Source organism: Parasteatoda tepidariorum, chromosome 8, assembly GCF_982258835.1.
Source record: "Parasteatoda tepidariorum strain Cologne lab strain chromosome 8, Ptep-v5.0, whole genome shotgun sequence".
Lineage (NCBI taxonomy): Eukaryota > Metazoa > Arthropoda > Arachnida > Araneae > Theridiidae > Parasteatoda > Parasteatoda tepidariorum.
Genome location: NC_141762.1, coordinates 10,058,630 through 10,085,649, shown reverse-complemented (window position 1 = coordinate 10,085,649; position 27,020 = coordinate 10,058,630). Strand labels below are relative to the sequence as shown.

Sequence of the window (27,020 nt, the reverse complement as noted above, 5' to 3'; positions counted from 1 at the left end):
TCTTCGGCTTTTTCCTTAGGGAAATTTTGTTTCTTATTTGCTGCTAAAAATGGCGTCTGATTCTGTCAATGATTTCGATGGAACTAAATGAAAACGTGATAAATTAATGTCTGATATTTACAGGCTCCCGCTAGACGGCGTACTCGAGCGCTGCGATCGCGAATAGTATACCCAATTGGATATAATATGAAAAAAAAACGACTACTTCCACTTCGAAAATTTTATTAGGAATAACATTTACCTTTTAGTTTAATTAATAAGCTGAGTTTTATATATGTTTACTAAATTCTTAAACTTAGATAAAGCAACAAAATAAATTATGTCAAAAGGAACTGGACTAATACAATTCCAACCTGCCGAGTAGCGACTTATAACAACGAAGTAACGAAGGGATAATCTATGCATATATTATTTGAAAATAAAATTTTCAAACGAGGAACTTATCATTTGGAATTCTCCTAATTTATAAATCAGATGAGTGTTATGATTTTTATTATAAAAAATTTTCTTGTAAAATTTTTTCTTCTTCTTATTTGATGATCGTTCTGTACAGAATGGTTTTTTACGTCTGATTAATGAACGTCTGAAACAATATGAAAGTTTTTATTTCATTATGAGGATTTTTTAAAATCGTTTTTTTATCCTACGAATTCTTTACTTTACGTTTTTTAGGTTATAATTTTTTGATAAAAATTGTTGTCAAAAAACTTTTTTTGCAAAATTAAATGATATAAAATTATTGGCTTACGTATACTTTTTGCATATTTTGAATATTTGAAGTAATATGATTCATAAAACTATGGAATGTAAGGTTTAAATAGGCTTTTATGTAATATCATTAAATTTAGTAAAACGATTTCGTAGTCATTAGGTTTTAGCTATGATAAGAAGATACATTTTTTTCTGTTTGTTTACAAATATTTTCCCGATGTTTTGGATGTTCCTTCTCTAAAAAAAAGAGATACCATTTTGTTTTCGCTTGCATAAGAAAGAATATCAAACATTTTTCTTTTTTAAATTTAACAAGCCACAAAAAAGAAGGAACGTTACAATGCTACACGCAACATTAAAGATTCCTCCTGAGCAAGATTATTTGAATTGTCTCGAGTTATACTTAAAACAATGGTTAGCGTTTAACCATTCAAAAAATTCAATTTCGTTTTTCGTTCATCCCGCTCAAACGGTTCTTCGTAGAATGTCGACAGTGACCTTTCTCGTGTTTTGTACGATCAGTATGCCGAATTTCATTGCTTCCAGTCTGATAGTTCTTTAAAGGACATACAGACATAAATTCATTTTTGTATATATTGAAAATTTTCATAAATATTTTTATAAAACAAGAAAAATCGCAATAGGCCTGATGCAACAACAAATTCTAGACGCTGATGCTAAAATGTAACCTTTTTGTTACGGATCTTCGATCTGTATCATAATAAAATATTTACTGATTCAAGCATTGCTAAACTGCTTTAAATTTCAAATAAATGCTTCTAATAAACCATAAAGTTGGAATATAAGGCGAATAATACAAACAAGATTATTAGTTTACTAGTTATAGTTGTACTAAGTAAAAAATATCATTAAATTTAGTACACCGTAAATAAACCATAAATTTGGAATATAAAACAATTAATAAAAACAAGATTATTAGTTTACTAGTTATAGTTTTACTAAGTAGAAAATTCAATTTTAAATATAACAAAGTTGACTGACAACTGTAAACATCTGCGCAATTTAATAGATAAAAAAGGAGTAATAAAATTGGTAAATTGCAATATTTTATATTTCGCTGTTTTCTTCAATATAAATACAGCATAAGCTTGAAAGTATTCCAGAATTGTTCCACCAGTTTCAGCTTCAAAATGACGCCCCAACGTTTCCTGCTTGTTCTTGTAGTTTTGGTTGTTTTAGCTGTTTCAGGTAAGCTTAAAAGCTTTTCTGACACTTATAAATTTTGGTGCATAGTTGAGCAATAATATCGTTCAAATTTGCTGCAACTTTAATACGAAGTTCAGTTTTAATATATTATTATACTACACAAACTTTAATACATCATACAATGTTTTAATTTAAAGGAAAACATGTGTGTGTGCTTCATTTTAACCCTCGATTAAGATTGCACCAAATTTACGCTACGTTACCGAAATTATGTTACTGGTATTATGACTATAAACTGATATTATGGTGCGCTAAATATTGAATGTCGAACAAAATATTGAAAAGTTTTGTGGATGAACATTTACAGTAAGATTTTGGGGAACTTGAGAAAGAATCAGAATATCTGGTTTAATTTGATACCTTACACTCATGAATCAGTTTAATACCTAATTAAAGTTGCAGAAAGTTCGTACTGCATTTTGTTTCAAGATACTGATATTATGGTTTAAAATTGAATAGTTTTTTCATATGATACAGTTTTAATGACTGAAAAGTTGAAAAGTTTTGTGTAAAAATGTGTTAAAAAGATTTTTAGAAATTAGAGAAAGAATCTGGTTTAATACAGTTCTTTATCAAGGCATACGATTCAATTTAATACCTTATTGTGGCATGTCGTTCAAGTTAATACTCCAGGATAGCTTATGGTTTAATTTAATACCCTTTTACGGCTAAAGCAAATTAGCTCGATAATATGCTTTGAGGTACAGATATTATGGTTTGAAATTGAGCAGATTTTTTTATACTGTATGGGAAGTTACGCGAATACAAAATTGTAAAGATTTGAGGAAGAATGCCATAAAGTAAGATTTTTGAGAATTTGAGAAAGCATCACAGTACAGTAAAACTTGTGTAAGTTGACCACTTGTTGTGCATTGTTTTAGTGGTCAATTTAGACAAGTGGACAACTTATAGATGGGGTGGGTCAGTGCTTACTTTTTTGTTTCCCGTATCATGTTGCTACATATTAAAATTTTTTTTTTTACTTGACTTAAAAATTTTATTTAGCAAATAGCCAAATGAATATCTTAAAAAATGCGTTTAAACCTGAATGAACTTCAATTTGTTTCATATAATTCTAATATTTAACTAACTTTTTAAAAAAAATTATTTCGTTAGTTATACATGTGAAGTGTTTAATAAAAATAATTTCTTAAAATATCAGAACACGAAGACATGTAATTTGAAAACTTTAACAAAACAAAATTATTTGAACACTTCAAAATTTATTCTGTTATTACAAACCTATTTGTTACAAAAATAGTCCCTCATTGTTGTTTGGCGTACCACTTCGCTCACAGAAGAAAAAAGGACCGTACAATTTACGTGATGAGATCGCGTAGAATACATTAATTTTTGTTGAGTCACATTCATGTTCAATTACAGTGAAAGGCTTCTCCGTACCCCATATTCAACTGTTGTGCCGATTAACTTTCCCCCTTATGTGGAAGGTTGCTTCATCACTAAAAAGGAGATGATCAACCATTGTTTCATTCTCCATGCTTTCCAGCATAAACGTAGCGTAATTCATACGTTTGCCGTAATCTTCAGTTGCTGCATAAGTTGAATTCTGTACCGCTACAGTTGCTGCCTTTGTCTGAGAACACACTATACCGTTGTTTGTGGCATTTGAAACTCGCTACTGCCTTCGTCCGTCGATTTTCGTGGGTTTCGTTCGGCTAATTCTTACAACGCTTTCCGCTGAAATACGCGGCCTTCCGTTACTTATCCCTTTGCAAGAACATCCTTTCTTTCCAAACATCCTGTCATAACAGAATGACAATTGTTAAACTTTAACACGCAGAATGTATTCTGCACGGGACTCGCCATTTTCACATATGAACTCGCACACTGCCCCTGAGCCTTATGCAAAGAAAGTTTGAAGTTCCATCTATAGTCTATGCTAATCTCATCGATAAATTATTTTTCATTAAATAGTTATTGTTGTTTGTAATAGCTAAATACATTTTGAATTACTCTGTATTATGGATGCCATATTTGCTGCTAATACGACACCCTCAGATTGTAAGTTTACTATTAAAGTATCCGCCAACTATTGTCTCAATTTTATAGTTAAAAAGTTGTCAGACTGATTCTGGGAATTTTTGGGAGGATTGTGCAGAGCTTTAGTCGTTTACTATTTAAATCAATTGAAACAGAAGTTTGTTCCAAGTCTTTAGTATTAATTAAGATGTCTTTTAGTTAGGATAGTGGACCCGCCACCTTTATAATCACATATGAATGCATTACTTTTAGGTTGTATTGGGGAGAGAGATGCGTTTCAGTTACGAAGCAGATATCTGCACCTACTTTAAGGAGAAAATCTTTTAATTCGTCTATCTTATTCTTTAAGCTGTCTGCATTGTTATCGGGTGTATTGAGTTTGTTATAGGGTGAGTGATTGGGTTTGTTGTTGAATTTGGTAATGAGTGTAGAATTTGTATCATGTTACTATTTTCTATATAATCAATTTTAATTGGTCAATTACTAAACTGAATTCAGTAGCGTAAAAGCTCAGAGGGCCACTGTGCCCATCTCAGTTTTCGTGATCTTTGGCTCTGGGGTGCAGATATTCCGGTTGGGTGGTCAGCCGAACACTGAACCCCCAGTATTTAGTCTCCAAGCATGCTTGGTTCTCATTTTATCTACCCATTGAAGGGATGAAAGGCTGAGTCAACCTTGCCTAATTCAAGGATCGAACCCAGGACCTGTGACACGAGAGTGGGAAACACTACCACTCAGCCACCGGGCGTCAATTAAGCTAAATTGAGTCGTGATGGCTCCGGAAATACAGCATTCGATGGTTAGACAATAAAATAGGCTACATTTTTAGACGTTGTTGTTGTTAATTTACGTCGCACTAGAGCTGCACAATGGGCTATTGGCGTCGGTCTGGGAAATATCCCGGAGGATGATCCGAAGACATGCCATCACAATTTTGATCCTCTGCGGAGGGGATGGCACCCCCGCTTCGGTAGCCCGACGACCTGCACGCGAAGTCGAGCACTTTACGGTAGCACAGTTTAACGAGGACCAATACCGCACACCCTCGGTCCCTACGCAGACTGATCCAAGTGGTCACCCACCCGCACACTGACAGTAGCCAGTGATGCTTGACTTCGGTGATCTACTGGGAACCGTGTCTTAACGATCAGTCCACTGCGGGACACATTTTTAGACAAAATGCAAACACAGGCACAGAAGAAACCTTTAAATAATTTATATTTATTTGTTTTAGCAATGGGAAAAGTTCACCATTATACAGGAGAACCAGTGCCTGATACAATGCCTGATGTAGCTGTAGAAGAACAGCCGGAAGAACAACCAGAAGAGGGAGGAGGAGGACTTTTAGGTGGTGAGTATTGAGTCATAATACGCAATGTCTAATAAGGCCTAATAAATGTCTAATGAAACGTGAAGATTACATATAACGAATTTATAAAGTGTTTTACGAGTAGATACGAGTTAATTAACCGTTTTACTTTTTTACCAAAATATTTGTATTTTAATGTTCTGGAAATATGCTTGATTTCTTTACTTGGCTACATGTTTTAAATAAGTTCTTAATTTGGCTACAAGGTTCTTGAGACTTTAAAACCATAGAAATATTTTCGAAACTAAAATCAGCTTGCAAAAATTTCTCATATCACATTTATTGCTGTTGCTGTAGAGTGATTTTTAACTCAATAACAACTGGATAAGTGTTATTTTAGTCAACATAATTTTATTTATTTAAAAAAAAAACATTTTCTTTCAGAAAATTATAAAAATGGCGTTGATTTGGAAGCATTTTTTAAATTTTTTTTTTCAATTTTTGTTGTTAATAAAAATAAGAGATACTATAATAATTATCATAAGTATTTATTGTTTCGGGCTACAGAAATTATTGTAATGCATTTAGTAATTTTTGTAACAAAATTTAAAGTCTAAATTAAATTATAATTTAAACAAGAAAATAGACTAATAAATTAAAATTTGCTACACTTTGTACAAAATTTGAATCCAAAATTTCGTTTAATATATTTTTTACTCAGGATTCGACACTAAATCCTGACAGTCTTTTTAAATTTTTGGAAAATTCAAAATGTTAGACCATTCTATTTTCTTTGCCATTTTCCTTAAAGTTTGTTGCAAGTTTTTGGACAAAAATTTGGTCATTTACTCAAATGTATGCCCAATCGCCCAAATGGATGGCCGGAATAAGGTACACCTTGGAAGTCTATATTTCATTTTTAAACTTGGCATGCAGGTCACGAGTGGTTCTTTCTCTCATGACTCCCTTAACATACTGAGCACAAATGTCAAGAGCAGCTTTCGCTACATTAGAATGTTGCAATCCCGTGACTTCTATAAGAATTTAACTCTTCACTACACTTGTTTGCATATCTGCAAAGCTAGAGATTGAATTAGATTTCTTCATCAGGAATTTTTAAAATTAACGAAAAAAAAATACTAAATGTCCCCACTTCAATGCTACGTAGGGAGTGGTAGGAAGACGTTGAAATTGTATTTTAGTTCATGACGTGATACTTTAAGGTCATATGTTTATTTCTCTTGTTATTTTCAAAGGAGTACGCAAGTGTATATGCATGTATATAAACCTAATATATATATATATATATATATATATATATATATATATATATATATATATATATATATATATATATATATATATATATATATATATATATATATATATATATATATATATACATATATATATATATATATATATATATATATATATATATATATATATATATATATATATACACATATATATATATATATATATATATATATATTAAATAAATAAATAAATACAAGAAAACACTAAGAAAGTTAAGAAAAACAATAAGTTTCATTTATTGCGCTTAAGCTGCAAGTAAACAGAACTCATTAGATAAGTTCAAAATGAAGAATAAAACAAAGAAAAATAAGAGACATATGAAAAAAAGGGGGGGGGGAATAATAAGTAAAAAAATAACAACAGTTTAAAAAAATATAACAGTTTAAAAAAAAAGAAAAGAAAAAAAAAGGATGAAATTTTATTTAAAAAAACCGGAAAAAAAAAGAAAAAAAAAGATATAATCTTTTCTTCAGCCCACACGATTATATCCGCAAAACAGAGTGCTTTCTGATATTGTATCAATAAAGCCAAAGCAAAATATATTAATACAATAGTGTGAGGAGCACTAAAAATTTTTTTTATAAAAATAACAACATATAAAATAGATCACAAAAAGTAAAAATAATTAAAAATAACATGTAAAAACAGGAAATAAAATAAAATAAAAAGAAAAAACATTAAAAGGGGACTATAAAGCGATTAACAAAATCAGATCAACTTACATGGGCAGAAAATTTTTCAAGAATGATTTAAAAATGTTTTCGCAGAAAGATTGCCAGATTACAAAATATGAAAACAAAAGCGCAAATTGAGTGTAACAAGAGGGTTTTAAAGTGCCGTTCTTACTGCACTGCTGATGTGATTTGTTATTCTGAGCTTTGATTTGTTAGTTACCAAGGATGGGCCCGAAATGGACGTGCGCAAGGTAATATTATACTGGATAATTTTAGAAATTGATCATAAATAGTTTTAGAAGATAGATATTTATTAAAGAAAACATATAAAATAGAAAAGAGAAACATAAATTGCCTGTTTTGCAAATAATTTTAGCCGTGGATTTGCACATAGAAAAATTATTTAAATTATCAAAGAAAAAAATTTTAATAGATAATTTTAACACGGATTTGCCCAAAATGGATTTGCACATGGAAAAATTAACAAAGAAATTATTTAGTAAATAATTTTGGCAATGGATTTACCTGAAATGGATTTGCACATGGGAAAATTATAAAATTTAACAAAAAAAAATGTTTAGTAAATATATCCACAAAAATATACGATTAATTTAATGATTTTATATAAAATTTTATTACTTTAGTTGGGTGTCCACTGTTTTTTATCAAATTTTGCAAGAGTTTATCGATTTGTTTTTTGGATAAATAAATAGTACTACATATTCTTTTAATTCTGTTAAAATTATCTATTAAAATTTTTTTCTTTGATAATTTAAATAATTTTTCTATGTGGTAATCCATATCGTGCAAATCCGCGGCTAAAATTATTTGCAAAACAGGAAATTTATGTTTCTCTTTTCCATTTTATATGTTTTCTTAAATAAATATCTATCTTCTAAAACTATTTATGATCAATTTCTAAAATTATCCAGTATAATATTACCTTGCGCACATCCATTTCGGGCCCATCCTTGGTAACTAACAAATCAAAGCTCAGAATAGCAAATCACTTCAGCAGTGCAGTAAGAACGACACTTTAAAACCCTCTTGTTACACTCAATTTGCGCTTTTGTTTTCATCTTTTGTTTTCATATTTTGTAATCTGGCAATCTTTCTGCGGAAACATTTTTAAATCATTCTTGAAAAATTTTCTGTCCATGTAAGTTGATCTGATTTTGCTATTTGCTTTATAGTCCCCTTTTAATGTTTTTTCTTTTTCTTTTATTTTATTTTCTGTTTTTACATGTTATTTTTACTTACTTTTACTTTTTGTGGTCTATTTTATATGTTGTTATTTTTATAAAAAAATTTTTGAGTGCTCCTCACACTATTGTATTAATATATTTTGCTTTGGCTTTATTGATACAATATCAGAAAGCACTCTGTTTTGCGGATATAATCGTGTGGGCTGAAGAAAAGATTATATCTTTTTTGTCCGTTTTTCTTTTATTTGATTTTTTCCCGGTTTTTTTAAATAAAATTTCATCCTTTTTTTTTCTTCATATGTCTATTATTTTTCTTCGTTTTATTCTTCATTTTGAACTTATATATATATATATATTTATATATATATATATTTATATATTTAAAAATATATATTTTTATTATTTTTTTTTTGAAAGCAAATTTTAGAGGTGGTAACACAGAAATTAAAATATCGACTATGTTTTATTTTCGTTACCACTTTTTAAAATTTTCAGAGCTTGTGGGAACCCTGTTCATCGCGTTTAATCACTTCTAGCCGGATTTGCCAACTACTGCACTTTTTCCAAAATATTTTACAGTGTGATAGACAGTCAAAAATCAAAGCTTTCAGAGTTTTTGAAATTTGTCAAAATTTTAGAAGCCTCACCACGTTAGAGCTAGAACAAAGTAGCGTTGCGTATGAACTTTTAAATCACTTTTATGTAGTGACGTGGTTAATAAATGAAATGAATAATAAATAATACATTAAACATAAACTTAGGCACCATTAGAATAAATTTTTACAGAAAGTGTAGAAAGTTGGAAGCCCTGTTCTAATCGTAACCTAAGTATATGTTTTAATGTGCGATTATTTCTTTCGTCAATTTAAATTATTTTACACCCGAAACTCCTTCCAAATGGTTGTTGTTGTAGTCGGCCATTAAGGCAGAGGGGGTGCGATTGTTATTGTTTTCCAGTGGCGCCATCTATGGCCAAGAATTCGACTTCTGCCACATCCATATGTCACACCCGCTTATAGGGCGGACCCATTCATACACTTATTCATTCATCCACAGATCGCAATTTTGACCTGAACAGGAGAACGATCCATTTTCAATTCAGTACCCCCAGAGGTTTGATTTGTTATGGGAACATGGAGGACTTTGTGACCCGACAGATTTAATAGCACCAGCCACCATTTACTACACGGGGGAGTCTTGAGCTCCCGTTGTCACAAACGTGAGTCCAGCGCCCTGCCAAACAGACTATCCCGGGCAATACACGTAAATGATTCAAAGGTTCGTGGTGAGGCTTTTAAAATGTTGGCAAAATTACCGAAAATTCTGAAAGCTCTACTTTTTGACTGCGTACCACTCTATGTACTTAAATGTTTTGCAAAAAGCTGGCCTGGTTACCTTTTATATGCTTTATTTTTTTTATACTTATTTCTCAATCTGAATTTTATATTTTTGAACTTTAAAACTAAACTTTAAACAAGGCTTATATTTTTGAAAAAAATATTAAATTTATGGTACTTTTCTTTTAAATTGGCTAATTTTAGAAGATTCTTTTAGTAAGATTTTTTGTGTAAATTGGTGTTAATTTTTAATAGCTCTAAATTTCGATAAAAAATGATTTTTGTGTTAGTCTCTGCCTTATATTCCCCGATAAGGTTAAGAATTTTAAAAAAAATTGATTTTACTTTTTATTGATTGCTTTAACATAAAGTCTAATTTGGAATGTTTTTAATGAAAATTTTTCAATTTTGAAGGAGTCAGGGGCTTGCTTGATAACGTACTCAGTGATCTTGGAGTTCGCAGCTAGTAACCATATTCGATGTAAAAATCAGTTAATCAAGATAGTCTTATCAACAAAAACTATAAACCATTTGTATTATAAACTGATCTTTTGATTTATTGTAATTAAAATAGCTTATGTACAGTAAAATTATTATTTTGAATATCCAAAATTATAAATAAATATTTTGACTTCGTAATGTGTGTCATGTTTGAACTATAATATCGAAGAGGGGTCTCATTGGTACGGATACATGAGCAGTTCAGCAAGCTTGCGTGTTCAATTAAGACTTCGTCAAGTAGAAATACAGACAACACGAAAGATACATTTAGGGTTATAACGAAAATCGAACCTACTACCTTCACACAACATAGCGTCAGATGGGCAATACCACTCGGTCAGAGAGATCCCAGCTTCGTGTTGATGTCATAAATTGGGACAAAGCAATTGAAATAAAAAGAGATACTTAGTAAGAACATATATATTATTTAATCATATTTGTAGAGTTTATCTAAAGTCGAGTTTGTCTGTAGAGTTTATCTAAAAGTATTAATAGTAATGTATTTTTCATTTTAAGTAATTTTTTCATCACTACAAATAAAAAATTCGAAGTATCCTATGAAATACTATTTCATTATATTTTATTTTATAACCGTCGTTGAACAGCTGATCCAATTTTTGGGTTTAAGACTACTGATGTTTGACTCCGTAACCTTGTAATTTTGAACCTGATTCAGAAGGCAAAGGAGCTACTGGATGAATTAATGAGTGAATTTTGTCTTCGTAGAGGACTTTTTGATGGAATTAACTCGCATTTCCATTACATGGAGAGGAGAACCACGCAAACCTTCCACGGTTATCCTGACTGCAAGGGGACTCTAACCCATGATCCGTCTACCACTGAGGATATTTTACGTCAGCACTGCGGCTGAACTAAACCGGATACGGAATTCGTGTCAATCAGCCATCGCTGGGATTCGAACCAACACCTCCTAGAAGTAGAAAGGCCTCAGCACGGATAAATTTAGTAGTCCGATGTGACGAAGTTAACTGCGGAGTAGACGAAAAATAAGAAAGATGTAATTACATTGGGGGTACTTACAGTGGTTGAAAATACAAAATATGTCATTACGTTTGGACTACTAGGGGATATTTATGGTAACCCGTGCTGAGGCCTGTTCTTTCTAGGAGGTGTTGTTCGAACCCGGTCATCTCATTAAAAGGCGAACGCTGTATCCCCTGAGCTATCATGGCTCATACAATTTTACTTAATTTATCTCTTCGGGCCTCCCTGGCCAAGAGGCATCTCCCGCCAAACGATGTGTGAAGCGTGGAGGTGGCAGGTCCGAATCCCGCCGTAATCCTGGATGTATTTATTCTTCCTGACGTCCTTCTCTGAATTGTTTTATCTGTCCTTCTATTAGACAAAGGTTATTAAACCTAGATTGAGCTCACCAGCCTACAAATGTATGTAATTTCAATAAAGAAATAAATACATTTATATCGGGGTTACTCTTTTAAAGAATGTGCGTAACTATCCTTATTCTAAAGGCTTATTATTTAACACGTTCACGCTGGGGTGACCCACCGGTGGGTCACGCCATCTTGGCAGCGCACCGGAGAAAAAACTGGTAACATTAAATTTCATTGTTTAGTTTTTTTCCGGGAATAATAAAAATCCATAACTACCAATTGTTTTTAACGGATGCAATTTACATATTGAATTGCTTCTTCGCCGTGATAAATTTCCTTACAGTGAATTGTTATTGTTGAGAATAGATTAACTCCTCCCGAATATTATCTAATATTGAAATAGTTCTTCTACCAGTATTTTCACTTTTCCCGGCGTGAACGTGTTAATTCACTTCTAATTTATTAAAACTTCTGCAGAAAGCGGAGCAAACCTTATAGCAAGTATACTAGTTTAATTGCAAAAAGTAAATTATTAAGGATGGATTTTTTTTCTATATATATCTGTTTTAAGATTTTATTTGTGGTGTAAATCAGTGTTTCCCAAACTTACGACTTTTGTGTCTCCTTCTAAATTTTTCGTAACGCTGTGTACCACTAATAAAAAAATCAATGTATTTTTTTAAAAATATGTTTATTTTTATTTTTTGGTATACATTTTTGTTAATAAGTCTATTTGCGTCAGTGAGAAGTATGATATTCTCTTTGCTGTGATAACAGTTAATCATAATTCGGTTCTCTTGTGGTCAATTTTAGTCTGAGATGCGATTCCACGTCCAATAATCTATTTCTTTTTTTCTTCAAATTAATGGCCGACCGGCCTGTGTAGGGGTCAGGGAACTGGCCTTGCATCAGAAAGGTTTTGGGTTCGAATCCCAAGCAAGGCATGGATGTTCTTTCATTCTCTTTACTATCTGTCCTTACTGTGGGAGCAACGTTGGTCCACCTAAGGGTGCCCCTGAAAGAGTGGTCAACAAATTTGCCCTTCAGATGACTGTATGACCTAAGTCATTCTTCAGGGGCGCATTGGAAAAAAAAATTCGAATTAATGTCCACGAATGCTGAAAAAGCGACTTCACATAAATATGAAGTTGAGAAAGGCAAAATATATTTCAGCTGGAAAAGGCAAAATATATTATAGCTAGTTTTCGGGAGGTGTTTACTTATTATTTTTTCAAACTATTCAATAATATCGACTTAACCACTTCGAGACGGGTGAGTCATATATGCATTCTTAGGATTAAAAAAGATAAAACTGGTAGCCAAACTATTTTTTTAGTAGACGGGATAACAATAGTTTGCTTTATTTAATTCACCACGACTTAATTCGAATTGAAAATTGTATAGTTACACTTTTAACACGCAAGGATTGGATGTGTTAGATTTAAAGTGAAAGCAGAAGTAAGTCTGTCAAAATAGCTATGCCCAAACTTAAGCTACCGCATTTTATTTTTTACAATCCTGATTCAGATTCCGTGTGACTACATTTGTGACTCTCCCGTCCCGAAAAGGCTAATCGCGGAAAAGAAGCAGTTTTGTGTGTATGCTAAAATTATAAAATAAATCTTGATAGTTACTATTTTATTTTTCGAAAGAAAAAAGTTCCCAGAATGAAATGACTTTCGTATCAATTTTTGCTCTTTTCCGTCCTGCTATATAAGGACTTTCAACCATGTCGCAAGGCGAATTAATACAGCTGCTTAAATAAAACAATATTGCATATAATTTGTAATTTATCTTAAACAATATTTTTGTGAACAAAAAAGAAAGAGTAATGAACCTCATAATACTACAAATTCTTGATGCTGATGATATAATATAACCATTTGGTATATCTTCGCCATGTATCGTGTAATAAAATATTTACTTGTTTATCTGTATTTAAACGCTACTCAAATATTTGAAGTTTGAAATTAATATTTTCAATAAACCATAAATTTATTATATAAAACATAAAATATGCAATAAAAATAATAAACGCAATAAAGATCTTCTTCAAATTCGGTAGAAAAAACTAACAATATAATAAAATTCGACATTGCGCTGTCTTACATGAAAAAAATTAAATATTTTTATCCCGTAGTTTTTCTTGAATATAAATACAGCATCTTCCTGAGAGAGTTTCAGAATTGTTCTACAGCTCAAATTACAATATGTCTTTCCAACGTTTCCTCTTCGTTCTTGTAGTGTTGGCTGTTTCTGCTGTTTCAGGTAAGTTTTTTCCTATACTGTTAGAAATTCGGAGCGAGGTTGAAGAATAATATTGCTCAAATTTTCTGCGACTTTAATACGGTAATGTACATTATAGTTCAAAAGAAAATTAAATACGAAATACTATGGTTTTAATTTGAATGAAAACATGGTTAGATTCAATAACTTAAAACGCGTAAAAAATTTACACCTTATTAAGCTACCAGATGTCAATATTGCGGTATAACATTGAGCAGATTTTTCTCAAAATATAGATAGTTTCATGAATGCAAAACTGAAAAGTTTCGTGGAAAAGCGTACAAAGTTTTAGAGAAAATATCAACGTATCAGATTCAATTTATATCACATAAAGCCTTTCGGTTATATTTAATACCTTATAAAGGTTGCAACAAACTTGTTAATTATTACTTTTGTTATTCGTTCAAATATGTTATATATGTTAGCAAGTCATAACAGAATTGTACTTCAAGGTTTCGATACTATGATTCAAACTTGGACCGATTTATCACATAGTATAGTTTGTTAGAAGAATACTAAGTTAAAACGCTTATGGAAGAACATGTTAAGTAAAAGTTTAGGTAAATCAAGAAAAGTATGAAAAAACATGATACCTTATTAATTGATACCTTATTAAATTGATACCTAATTGATACCCATTTGATACCTTATTAAAGTTTATTTTTTAATTCAATACCTTAGTAAGTTTATAGCAAGTTTTATCAGAATTGTCCTTCTAGGTTTTGATACTATGATTCAAACTTGAACCGATGTTTCATATAATAGTGCTGTTTAAAAGAATACTAAGTTAAAACTCTTAGGTAAGAACGCATACAATGAAATTTTAGGTAATTTGAGAAAGCATTAAATCTTCGGATGATTAATCTCATTAGACTTACACAGTAAATTTACTTTTATTAGTTCATTATCAAATTCTGTGACTAAACATTTCACGTTTCAAATCCAGTACGATTTTATGGGAACAAGTAAGCGATATAGTGTTTCTACCTGATTTGATTGTAAAAATAGAACTTTTCATAATTGTTTTATAATACGAAAAACGGGAATAAAATAATCCGAATTTTTTATTAGTGTTTATCTGTATCACGTTAAAGCTATGTTTTCACAGAAACACTAACGTCATAATTTAAATAAACAAATATCTTAATGTTTGTTGAAAACATGTAAGCACTGAAAAAATTCTTCAATATTAAATTAATGAATATTTAATCCTAAGTTATTACAACAAAAAAAATCACTTTCAAGTGTATTCTTAATTCCAATATTTTTATAGCATAGTTTACAATAAATTTAGATTGTTCCTTTTTATTTTCTATTTTTTATGTTTTCTCTAAAGAGAGGAAGCAAATTAATATCCTAAATTCGAATAAGTTTTTAAGCCCTTAGCAACTACATGCACAGAAATTAACTTGAATTTCTAAACTTTTTTGGTTTATTTGTTTTAGCAATGGCAAAAGTCCACCATTATCAAACAGGAGCAGCACCAGAACCAGAAGAAACAGAACAAGGAATGGGAATTTTAGGTGGTGAGTATAGTTTCATAATATGCAATATTTAATAAGGTAGGTAAGTAATTTATTTACGTCGCACTAAAGCTGTACATTGGGCTATTGGCGACAGTCTGGGAAACATCCCTGAAGATGATAGGAAGACATGACATCGCAATTTTGATTCTCTGCAAGGAGGACGGCTCCCCTTCTCTGGTAGCCTGACGACCTGCTCGCGAAGTCGAGCACTTTACAGTAGAAAAGTTTAAAGAGGCCCCTACGCAGGCTGATCAAAGTGATCACCCATCCGCCTTCTGACCACAGCCAGTGATGCCTGACTTCTGTGATTTGTTGGGAGCCGTGTCTCAACAATCAGTTCACTGTGGGACAGGGCGCGTTGGGAGATCACTGTGAGAGGAGGTCTCTGCTTCCAGCCATTACGGTAATCTGTTGCTTTATTAAATATTCTTCCAAGTGGTCGCAATTACGAGTTTACGAAGTATGCGTAATCTCGGTTCTTAATGATTCGTCAGAATTATGAGTCGGAAGATATAAAACGGAATTAAATAAAGTACGAAATACAATGTAAAAAGGAAAAGGGGAGGGGCATAGCGAGGTCGGAAATGATCTCGAAGGTTAAAAAAATCAATCCACACAGTGTATAAAAAGGCGACCAAATTGAAGTGACCGGTATCAACAGTAATAAGCATAATATGATGAGTAAAACTCTATTAGAATAATAAATGGGGAAAAAACTAGTTGTATAAAGTTTTATATAAGAAATGAACTATCATAAGATGAAATGTGAAGCGTAAAAATGACTAATGACAAGATAAATCTATTCACGCAAGATATTAATAAAACAATTTTATTAAAATATTAATCAAAATGTATTACTAATTTAAATGGAAGAAAAGAATCTTCCGCAAAATCCAAAATAATTCGTATTAAAATAAATTGAAAATGTTTCCTTCCAATTTTTAAAAAGGTACATAGAATGTCCGATTCAACATACTGTCAATTTAAATTTTATTAACTGTTCAATTGTCTTAAAGGTAGCTATTTTTTATTCATTCAGTACTTGGTCTTGGTACTGAACTAGAATTTAGTTTAACTGAGCTGGAATTTAACTTGGTACTGAACTAGAATTTAATTTAAGTATTTAAAGTTTAGTTAAATATATTAAAGTGGTACTTTTACTTAAAAAAAAATAGTTGATACAAATCATGATCGGCAATTGGAACCTATGCCTATGTGATATAGAAATCTATCTATCAGCCCCGTTAGGGCCTCTAACTTATTCGTCTGTGTGAGTATAATTTAAAAATAGTCGAAGCTCAATTGAAGGTGAGAAGAGTAGGGATCAGTTGCATTAACACTAGAAAGACAAAAACTTAGTATATACCTATATTGCCCAAAAGCAGTCAAAATGACAGAATTGTTTTTTGATTAATGGTTGGGCACTTGTGTCTATTTCCCATCGGCCTCAGAAATGCCGGAATTGCTACTCTCCTCTCGTTAGTGAGCACCTATGGCTAAGCCACGACAGTGGAGTAGCGTCGCACACGTCATGCAACCACAAACCCGTTTATAGGGCGGGTTCCATTCACACAATCACACAGAAGAAAGGACACAGAACACAGAGAGAGAGAGTTACATCCATGCCCAGAGCGGGATTCGAACCCACAGCCACTTCGCAGTCAGGCACGCTAACCGCTCGGCCACCTGGCCGGCATGACTCGATTGTATAAGAATAAATAATGTGTAAGAAAATTCGCTTAAATTTAATTTTTAATATTTTTTTATATTGTTTACAGTTTTATAACAAGTTATTAGTAACAATAAGAAAAATTATATGCTGCACAAAATTATAAGAAATTGTGTCATTGTTGTTTTTCTGATTGAAATTAAATGCATAGCTACCATAATGATGCTAAACCCAATATGTTTATAATTCAATGTATTTAATACTTTCATGATGAATTGGATAAGGGCCGCTGAGCGGCCCCAGTTGCCCAGTTTTTGATAAATAAAGGAAAGGAAAGTTAAATTAAAAGCAGTCAAAATGCCTTCCTTAGGCAATCTAGTGTTAACTGAGGTTCAAAAAATAAAGCAATTATGACATTAGTAAAAACGAGAAAGGGGTTTAGTGACTTACTGCCTCGCTTTCCTCCGGGGTCACCAATTGGAGGTTTTGTCTATCTAACATTTATATTCGTTTAAATTATCTGTAGTGATGGACACAATTCTTTTAAAAAAGTATTAATACATAAAGTTTCATACCACTAACACAAATATTTTCTGTATGATTTTTTTTTAAATTTATGATTTAAAATAAATTTTTAAATAATTTTTGTGATTAATTTTTAAGAATTTTTTTTTTATCGATTCGAGTTTTGAAATTCATAAAAAAGATTCTCGTGTAAACTCTGCCGTATATTTCCAGAAAAGATAAATTTTTTATCATTCTCCACAATATGAATTTTAGAAAGTATTTATTTTATTTTATTACTGATTTTCTTAATTTAAATTTTTATTTTGAATGTTTTTAATGAAAATTCATTATTTTTGAAGGAATCAAGGAGGGACTCGATGACATACTCAGTACAGCTGGAGTTCACAACCAGTAATTGGAATTCAAAATGAGAAAAAAAAAATGCGCTGTTGGAATTGAACCTTTAGCGATTCAATAGTAATGTTCAATGAAACAATCAGTTAATCAAGATATCCTTATCAACAAAAAATTTTAAACTATTTGTAAATTTTCTCAACCAGTGTAATAAAAATGACTAATGTGTAATAAAATTGTTATTTTTAACATTCAAAGTCATAAGTTTTGACTTTCAAATGTATGTCATGTTTGGAGACGGAATTATAACATTAAACAGGGGATTGATTGGTTTATTGGTACAGTCACCCCCCCCCCCCAAAAAAAAAGCAGATATCACCCTGAATAACTTTCGTACTTATGATCGAATTTTCACGAACTAAGTGTCAATCTTAATGATATATAGGGTTGACCTCAAATATACTAATTATTTATCACTTACTATTAATTAAGTTACGAAATCAGACACAAAAATGCACTTGATTAAACATATATTTTTTACATATTTGGAATCCTGACACTTGAAAAAGAGGAGTATAGGAAATTTCGAAAAACTTAATTCGAAAATTGGGTCGTAATAAAGATTTATATATTTGGTGATAGTCCAGAAAACAGCCAACAAAAGTCGCCGCCGCAAATGCATATTTTAAGATAACCCATAGACTGATTCAAAAGAGAAATACTTAATTTTACTCCGTTGCTAAGCAACCAAGTTCTGTCTATAAAAAAAATATTGAAATAATGTTCTGTGATTGCTTGGAGAGGTTTACTTAATAGTTAATAGAAAATATCTCGAAGTTTCTAGGCAATAGACAATTTTCAAGCTGATTTCTGTCCAAAAAGCAAAGATTTTTTTTCTCTTTATCTCTTTTGAAAAGAATCGATTTATAAATTATTCATGATTTTCTAAGCTTTTAGAATTTAAATACATAAACTTTTTATCTGACATTATTTGGATTTTTTGTTGTTGTTTTTACTACATTTATACGAGGATTTCATACTAAAATCAAATTTACAAAACTTATTATAAGTATATACAAAATTTTAGAGATAATTATTTTTACAGCTTTAATCGAGTCTTCTAGGCGAAAAAATTTGAAGTGCCTGAAAAATAAAATGTAGATTGTACAGTAATTCTAATGTACAGTCCGCAAAAAAAAAAAAAAAACGAATCACCCTGAATAACTTTCGTTCTAATGACCGGATTTTCACGAACTAAGTGTCAATCTTAATGGTTCCTGGGGGTGACCTCAAATATGCGAATTAATTAGTGCTAACTATTAATTAAGTTACGAAATCAGACACAAAAACATACTTTCTCTGAATAAAAATGCATTTTTTTTTACATATTTGGGTAGCCGCAATCTGGGAAATGTGGTCCCCATAGTTTGGTCAGGAGAGCGATTCAAAGTTCGTACCCCTTAATGTTAATTTCGCTTTTTGCGTTTTCAGTCATATTTTCAAAACTAATGAAGCAATTCAAAAAAAAATTGCACCCACTCATAAAACTCATTTACCAAAGATTATTTATGCAAAAAATAATTTTTAATAATTATTTATTATTTTTTATTATTTAATTAAAGTGAGGATGAAAAAATATTGAATTATAAGGTATGAATTTTTTTATACCATATTAATCTACATATTTTTCAATTGAAAAATCTAAAGTTTCAACTGTTTTTATTTATTAGAAGCTGAGAAAAATTATAATTAATTATTTTTAAAAAAATAATTTGGCGACAATAAAGTAATAACTAATTGGGGCGATTAATATTAAAATGTGATAAACTTGGGAGGAACTTGACTTAGCGCGCGTAGCGTAAAATTTCATTCATATTTTTTTCGCTAATAATCGTTTGCTAATCTTTTTATTTTTATTTCCTTCACACTATAAAATGCGATGTTTCTTTTTTAGTCATTTAATAATTTATTTGCAATTTAGTAAAGAATTTTGAATAAAAAACACTTTATTCAACAAATGTCTAGTTTTAAAAAAGCGGGCTTCTGATAGAATACACCAGATTGTGCTTATTTAATGTGATTATTTTTTTATTATTTTTTTTATTGGAAAAAAGAGGAAGGTTAAATCAAAGGAAAAATAAATAAATTACTTTTTTGCATTAACTTCAGAAAAAGATCGAAAATTTAAAGAGATTGAAAGAGCTGGAAAAAAAGCAGAAAGTATGACGAAGAGAAAGAAAATACTTAGAAAGATTTGAAAAAAAAAGCTTAAAAAATATGGGGAAAAGAGTAAAGAAAAAAGTGATCTAATTATAATAATAATAAGAACATCATCGGATTACACAATGATAAACATTCATAATTTAAAACGGACTATTAAACTGTGAGAAAAAAAATGAAAATCTTTTTTTAAAAATTATGTATTCAAACATATTTTATTTTCCATTCCATGATTGAAATTAAAGGTAACATTTTCCCCGTTAATTGTGGTTATACGTTGTATTTCGAAAAAAAATCTTGTTTTTAGACATTTGTGTGGCCTATGGATCCCTAACGAGCATCAAACATTCTCAAAATTAAGTGTTCATTCACTGGAAAATTTTGCGTTTATTCACTGGTAAGAACTGTTCCTTCAACTTGGTTATCTTGCTACTTATTATTTAAACCACCAAAAGCTTAAAACAATATTATGTAAGTTATAAATTTTTTTTTACATAATTTGCATTTAATTACAAATATGTCGACACCATCATTTAGCTAAAATTACAAATTTTGAAATTTTCATGATTTTTTTTTAAAGACAAGCTAAGCTTACGTGTTACTCCATTGTTTAGTTTACCCTATAAGATGTTGAGAAATTTGCGATGTTGTGAGAGATGTTGACTACGTATTTTTATTAATATTTATAAAATATATATTCAAGAAATTGATAAATATATTATTCCAAAACTATTCATACGTATATTATTATGTATATTATTATATGTACATTATTAAAGTTGTATCAGTTATTGAAAAACAAAATCAAAAAATAAAAAATAATCATATTAAATAAGCACAATCTGGTGTATAATCATATTCTTTTAGAAGCACGCTTTTATAGAACTAGACATTCGTTGAATAAAGTGTTTTTTATTCAAAATGTTTTATTTAAATTTCTTTACTAAATTGCAAACAAATTATTAAGCGACTAAAAAATAAACATCGTATTTTATAGTTTGGAAGAAAAAAAAATAAAAAAATTAGCAAACGATTATTAGCGAAAAAAATATGAATGAAATTTTACGCTACGCGCGCGAAGTCAAGTTCCTCGCAAGTTTATCACATTTTAATATTAATCGCCCCATTTAATTATTTCTTTATTGTCGCCAAATTATTTTTTTGAAAATAATTAATTTTACTTTTTCACAACTTCTAATAAATAAAAACAGTTGAAAATTTAGATTTTTCAATTAAAGAATATGTAGATTAATATGGTATAAAAAATTCATACCTCATAATTCAAAAATTTTTCATCCTCAATTTAATTAAATAATAAAAAATAATTAATAATTGTTAAATATTATTTTTTTTCATGAAATTATTTTTGGGTAAATGAGTTTTATGAGTGGATGCAATTTTCATTGAATTGCTTTATTAGTTTCAAAATTATGACTAAAAACGCAAAAAGTGAAATTAACATTAAGGGGTACGAACTTTGGATCGCTCTCCTGATCAAACTACGTGGTCAAATTATTACTAACTGATCAGACTACGTGGTCTCCTGATCAAACTATTTCCCAGATTGCGGCTACCCCCTAAATTTTTAAGGTTCAGAATCCAAATATGTAAAAAAAAAAATGTATGTTTATTCAGAGAAAGTACGTTTTTATGTCTGATTTGGTAACTTAATTAATAGTTAGCACCAATTAATTAGCATATTTGAGGTCACCCCCACGAACCATTAAGATTGACACTTAGTTCGTGAAAATCCGATGATTAGAACGAAAGTTATTCAGGGTGATTCGTTTTTTTTTTGCGAACTGTACACACGCAATACATCCATCATGAGTGGTTGGCAGAAAGGGCGATCTTAGCAGCAAAAAATGAGGACGGCAACGAATTGAATCTGAAGATTCAACAGTTATTGCCAGGTAACTTGGTGACATAAAAATCCGTTGATGCAGTTTGCGATCCCAATGAAGCTGAAAATTTTCCAGCAGGGTTTTTAAACTCATTGGATTTACCAGGCATACCACCGCATAATTTAGTACCCAAAGTTGGATCTCCGGTTATTTTGCTTCGTAATTTGAACCCACCATGGCTGTGCAACGGCAAGCGATTAGTCGTTAAAAAATTAATGAACAACGTTATGGAAGTCATTATTTTAGATGGCAAATTCCGAGGTGAAAGTATATTACTTTCATGAATCCCTATTATACCCACATATGTTCCAATTCAATTTGAACGCATTCAGTTCCCCATTAGATTAGCATTTGCAATGACAAGGCCAAACAATGTCTGTTTGTGGCTTAGATTTGAGCACACCATGTTTTTCACACTGACGAAGAGAATACGTGGTATTCTCTCGAGTGGGCAAACCATCCAGTTTATTTGTGTTAGCTAAAGATGGAGTGACAAAAAATATTGTACACTCCATTGCACTAAAAGATTAGTATTGTTGACTAATATTTTCAGAATTCGTAGTATATATAATTTATAAAAAAAATTAACATAAATTAAAAAAATTATTATTTGGTGTGTTGTTATTTTCCCATTCCGTCATCGCTCACAGCACTCCATGCCTCTTCCACTCATATATCACATACGCACACATTTACAATAAATAAGATATATTTTAGATATATTATAGATAAATAAGATATATATATATAAATTATAGATAAATAAGATATATTATAGAGTTTAAAAATAAGATATATTTTTAAACTCTAGAAATAATTCATATGGCAAAACAACGTTTGCCGTGTAAGCTAGTCTATATATCTATATATATAAAAATGAATGTCTGTATGTATGTATGTCCTTTATAGACTCCTAAACCATTCGACAGAAAGCGATGAAATTTTGCCATACAGATAGTTTCGAGCACGAGGAAGGTCACTGTCAACATTAGAACATTCTGCAGCAAATCGTTCTTGCAGGATGAGCGAAAAACGAAATGGAATTTTCTAATTGGTTAAGCGTTAGCAATTGTTTTAAATTTAGCGATTCAATTTTCACATATTTTAAAGATAGCATCAGTGATAATTGCTAGCTTATAGCTCTGTTTGATCAAAAAATAGTTCATTGCAAGTATTTAAATATTTAATTATTTTATATTCGCTATGTCAGATGAATTCAATGAACATTACGTGGTAGCATACTTTGTGTGTGCGTGCGTGTGTGTTGACTCTACACGACACATACTGTTGACACTACACGACACATACTGTTGACACTACACGACACATACTGTTGACACTACACGATTTGAAAGATGCTTAAAGTTAGTGAAAATTATGCTATTTTTACCCATGCTATGTTCAAATCGACCAAAATAAGCGTTTTAAGTTAGTAAAATCTTGCGTGTGTGTGTTTTTCCACTACAAAATATTTAAATAGTAAATTAAAGGTTAGATAGAGAAGTGGCCATTCTCCAAAATCCCTCTCAACTTCTAATAAGAATTCAACTTTTTCTTAAAAATTTCGGCTTTAGTTGGCTGGCACTGACAGATATATTTTTCACAAAACTAAAATGTTGATTGTTGTTGTTGTTGTTCATTTACGTCGCACTAGATCTGCACAATGGGCTATTGGCGATGGTCTGGGAAATATTCCTGAGGATGATCCGAAGTCATGCCATCGCAATTTTGATCCTCTGCAGAGGGGATGGCACCCCCGTTTCCGTAGCCCGACGACATGCATGCGAAGTCGAGCACTTTACGGTAGAGCAGTTTAACGAGGACCCATACCGCACACCCTCGGTCCCTACGCACACTGATCCACGTGGTCATCCACCCGCACACTGACTGCAGCCAGTGATGCTTGACTTCTGTGATCTGCTAGGGAACCGTGTCTGCGGGACCTTAAATGTTGAAGGGTTATGTAATAAGTACCAAATATGCTGATATAGGTATAAAATATTATAATTATACTTGATGATAAAAACAGAAGCAATACTAAACCGAAGTACCGATACATTGGAAAGGCCCCTCGAAAAGGATATGTACCGGAGAAAATTATTTGATAATTGAAAATTTTGACTATTATGGTTTAGCCGCGAGTAATAGCATCATTGCCAAGTGATGTTAAATACATTTTATACCTTTAATCTAATGAAATGAACTGCACAAAAACAAGTTTTACTTTCTTCAGTAATGTAAAACCACCGTAAATGGCAACAAATAACATTAAATAAAAAAAAAGAAATTATTTTAGCTATATTAATTGGAAACCTTAGTGGAAGAAGCAGGTAAGTGACATTTTCAGAATGAAAAAAAGTTGTATCCGAACTATTTTATTACCAATTTAATAGAAGATGGGACTAATAGTTCTTCGCTTTATTGCTCCTAATTTTAAATAAAACCTAACTACCTAAAAAATAAAACCTTACTGCATAATTTGAAATAAAAAAATCATACTAGCATACAAAACTTTTATATGATCAGTTGTGGTAAAATTTAAAGAGAGGCAAAGCCAGTGATTCATTAATTCCCCTAAAAATGTCACTGACTTGGTCCTTCCATTAAGCTCATTCATTGTGTCGCTTATGTGCTTTTCAGTTATGAGCATGATTTCGTAGTGTTTCTCTACTGTGATTTATTGATTCTTTACTTATTTTTCATTCACCCCGTTTGAAGAACGAGTATTCAGCTAGTACAAAATAAAACTTTCTCCTTCTAAAACCTTTTGACTTTTGTTTCTACGACAAATAGAACAGAAGTTATGATGATTTGAAGAACATCTATTATTATTAAATTGAGAATGTGTCTTTTTAATTTTACCTTTTTATGAAAACTAATTTTTCGGTTATTTTGCTTCATTCTAAATGCAATATTTAACACGTTGAATGCCACGCTAATTTTACATGGCTTGCTCGTCAGGCCACACGGTAAATAGCTACAAACTAAATTTGCAAATATAGACAGATTTTGCTAGTTTATAAAAGGTTTAGCAAGACATATCTGAAAAAAAGTGGTGAATTATATATGTCAACGAATTGTTTAAAAATAGTGATGGATAAAAATCTACGAAATTGAATTTATTAAATCAAGAATCACAACAATTAAGTAAATTTTGTATAAATTTTCTGCAATTCCATAAAAGAATGTAAAAAAGAATGTAAAGAATATCATGTTATACGCTGTTAGCCAGCTGTTTTTCGCGGCCTATGTGAAAGGTCAGTGTCAGCAAGCGGTGGTAGACGCAGCCTAAATGTAATTTCAGTGTCAGCCACCGGTGGTTGACGCGGCGCTCAACGTGTTAAAAAAATTTTAGTTCATATTACTTGAAAGTTTGCAAGAATGTTTTTTGCGTATATGTCAAGGGAATATACAATGAAATAGCGGATTTAACTATTATATCATATTTTACAGATATTAAAAATAATTAAACGCAATTTTTGGCCACTTTTTGCCAAATACGAGGTGCATCCAGAAAGTAAGTTTCCCGAATTTTTTTAAAAAAAGAACTCACACTTTCAGGAACATATTTATTGGCAACAAGTAGAGCAATGTTTCAGCTATTTTTCAACAAAGCCGCCACCAGAATTGAGGCACTTGTCGCATCGTGGGATCAACTTTTGTATCCCTTTGTCGTAGAACTCTGACGCCTGTGAATGGAACCAGCGTGTGACAGACGTCTACCGTTACTGTGACCGTTATTGTGAAACACTGCGGAAATTGTGACGTGCCATTCAAAACAAGAGTCGTGGAATGCATGTGTTGCGCTCCTCCATGACAATGCTTGTCCACATATGGCGCGGCGCACAGCAGCTGTTTTGACGGAATTTGGCTGGGAGTTGTTTGATTATCCACCCTACAGCCCTGATATTGCTCCCAGCTATTTTCACGTTTTCATGCAATTCGAGAAATTCCTGTCCACCGGTGAGCGTTTTGGCAACGACGAAGAGCTGAAGACGTCATTCACACGCTGGTTCCATTCACACAGGGAAACTTACTTTCTGGATGCGCCTCGCAAGTTTCTATATTTGCCGCAAAATATCTATATATTAATATTATGTCTAATGCGTAGTCTATTTCCTGAGATTAATTTTTATGAGCATTATAAAGCAAGAATAATGAAAAATAATTCATTTTTTCAAAGTGACGTGATTTTGAAAAAAAAATTTATTATTAGTTCTTTTCGGCCAGTTTTCCCCTTTTCTTCATTATTTTTTTTTGTATTTATATCATGTTTTAGTGCATAATACACAAATTCAAAATTTTGAAATTTTGTCTCCAAAGGTATTCGGGTACCTTATTAAAAATATTAAAAATAGTTAATTAAACCGAAAGAGTCATACAGGAGTCTTTTAATACTATTTTTATTTTATAATTTTTTTTTCTTATTTTATAACCGTCGTTGAACTGCCGACCCAATTTTATGGGTTTACGACTACTAATGTCCAACTCCGTAGCCTTGTAATTTTGTACCCGATCCAGACGACAAGGGAACTCCTGGATCGAGTATTGGGAGAAATCTGCCATCGTGGAGGACTTTTTGATGGAGCTACCCACATTTTCGTTACATGGAGAGGAAGACCCCGAGAGCCTCCCACGGTTAGCCTGACTGCAAGGGGATGCCATGATCGGTCTACCACTGAGGATATTTCACGCAATTATCTTTTAAGTTTTTGTGTCCCCATTTCAGTATCTTATGAACCTTACGAGCTTTGTTTAAAAAGAGAGTATCGTATCAGATATATATATAAGAGATCAAAAATAATCATAGTAGCAGTATTTGGAGGTAAATGTTGCTGTATTTACCAACAAACAAATCAATAATGTTATAATTCCGTCTCCTAATAGGACATGCATTAGAAAGTCAAAACTTATAAC

At 31.3% G+C, this 27,020-nt stretch overlaps 2 long non-coding RNA genes across 2 annotated transcripts; both read left to right on the top strand.

Moving 5' to 3' along the window:
- The first annotated feature begins 1,760 nt into the window (after positions 1 to 1,760).
- On the top strand, positions 1,761 to 10,423 carry LOC147805282 (uncharacterized). Its single transcript, XR_015428640.1, has 3 exons — positions 1,761 to 1,920; positions 5,174 to 5,290; positions 10,199 to 10,423. It is a non-coding gene; the product is annotated as an uncharacterized LOC147805282 (long non-coding RNA).
- Positions 10,424 to 13,745: 3,322 nt separating this feature from the next.
- LOC107449215 (uncharacterized) lies at positions 13,746 to 18,243 on the top strand. Its single transcript, XR_001584748.4, has 3 exons — positions 13,746 to 13,905; positions 15,369 to 15,449; positions 17,985 to 18,243. It is a non-coding gene; the product is annotated as an uncharacterized LOC107449215 (long non-coding RNA).
- The last annotated feature ends 8,777 nt before the right edge of the window (positions 18,244 to 27,020 follow it).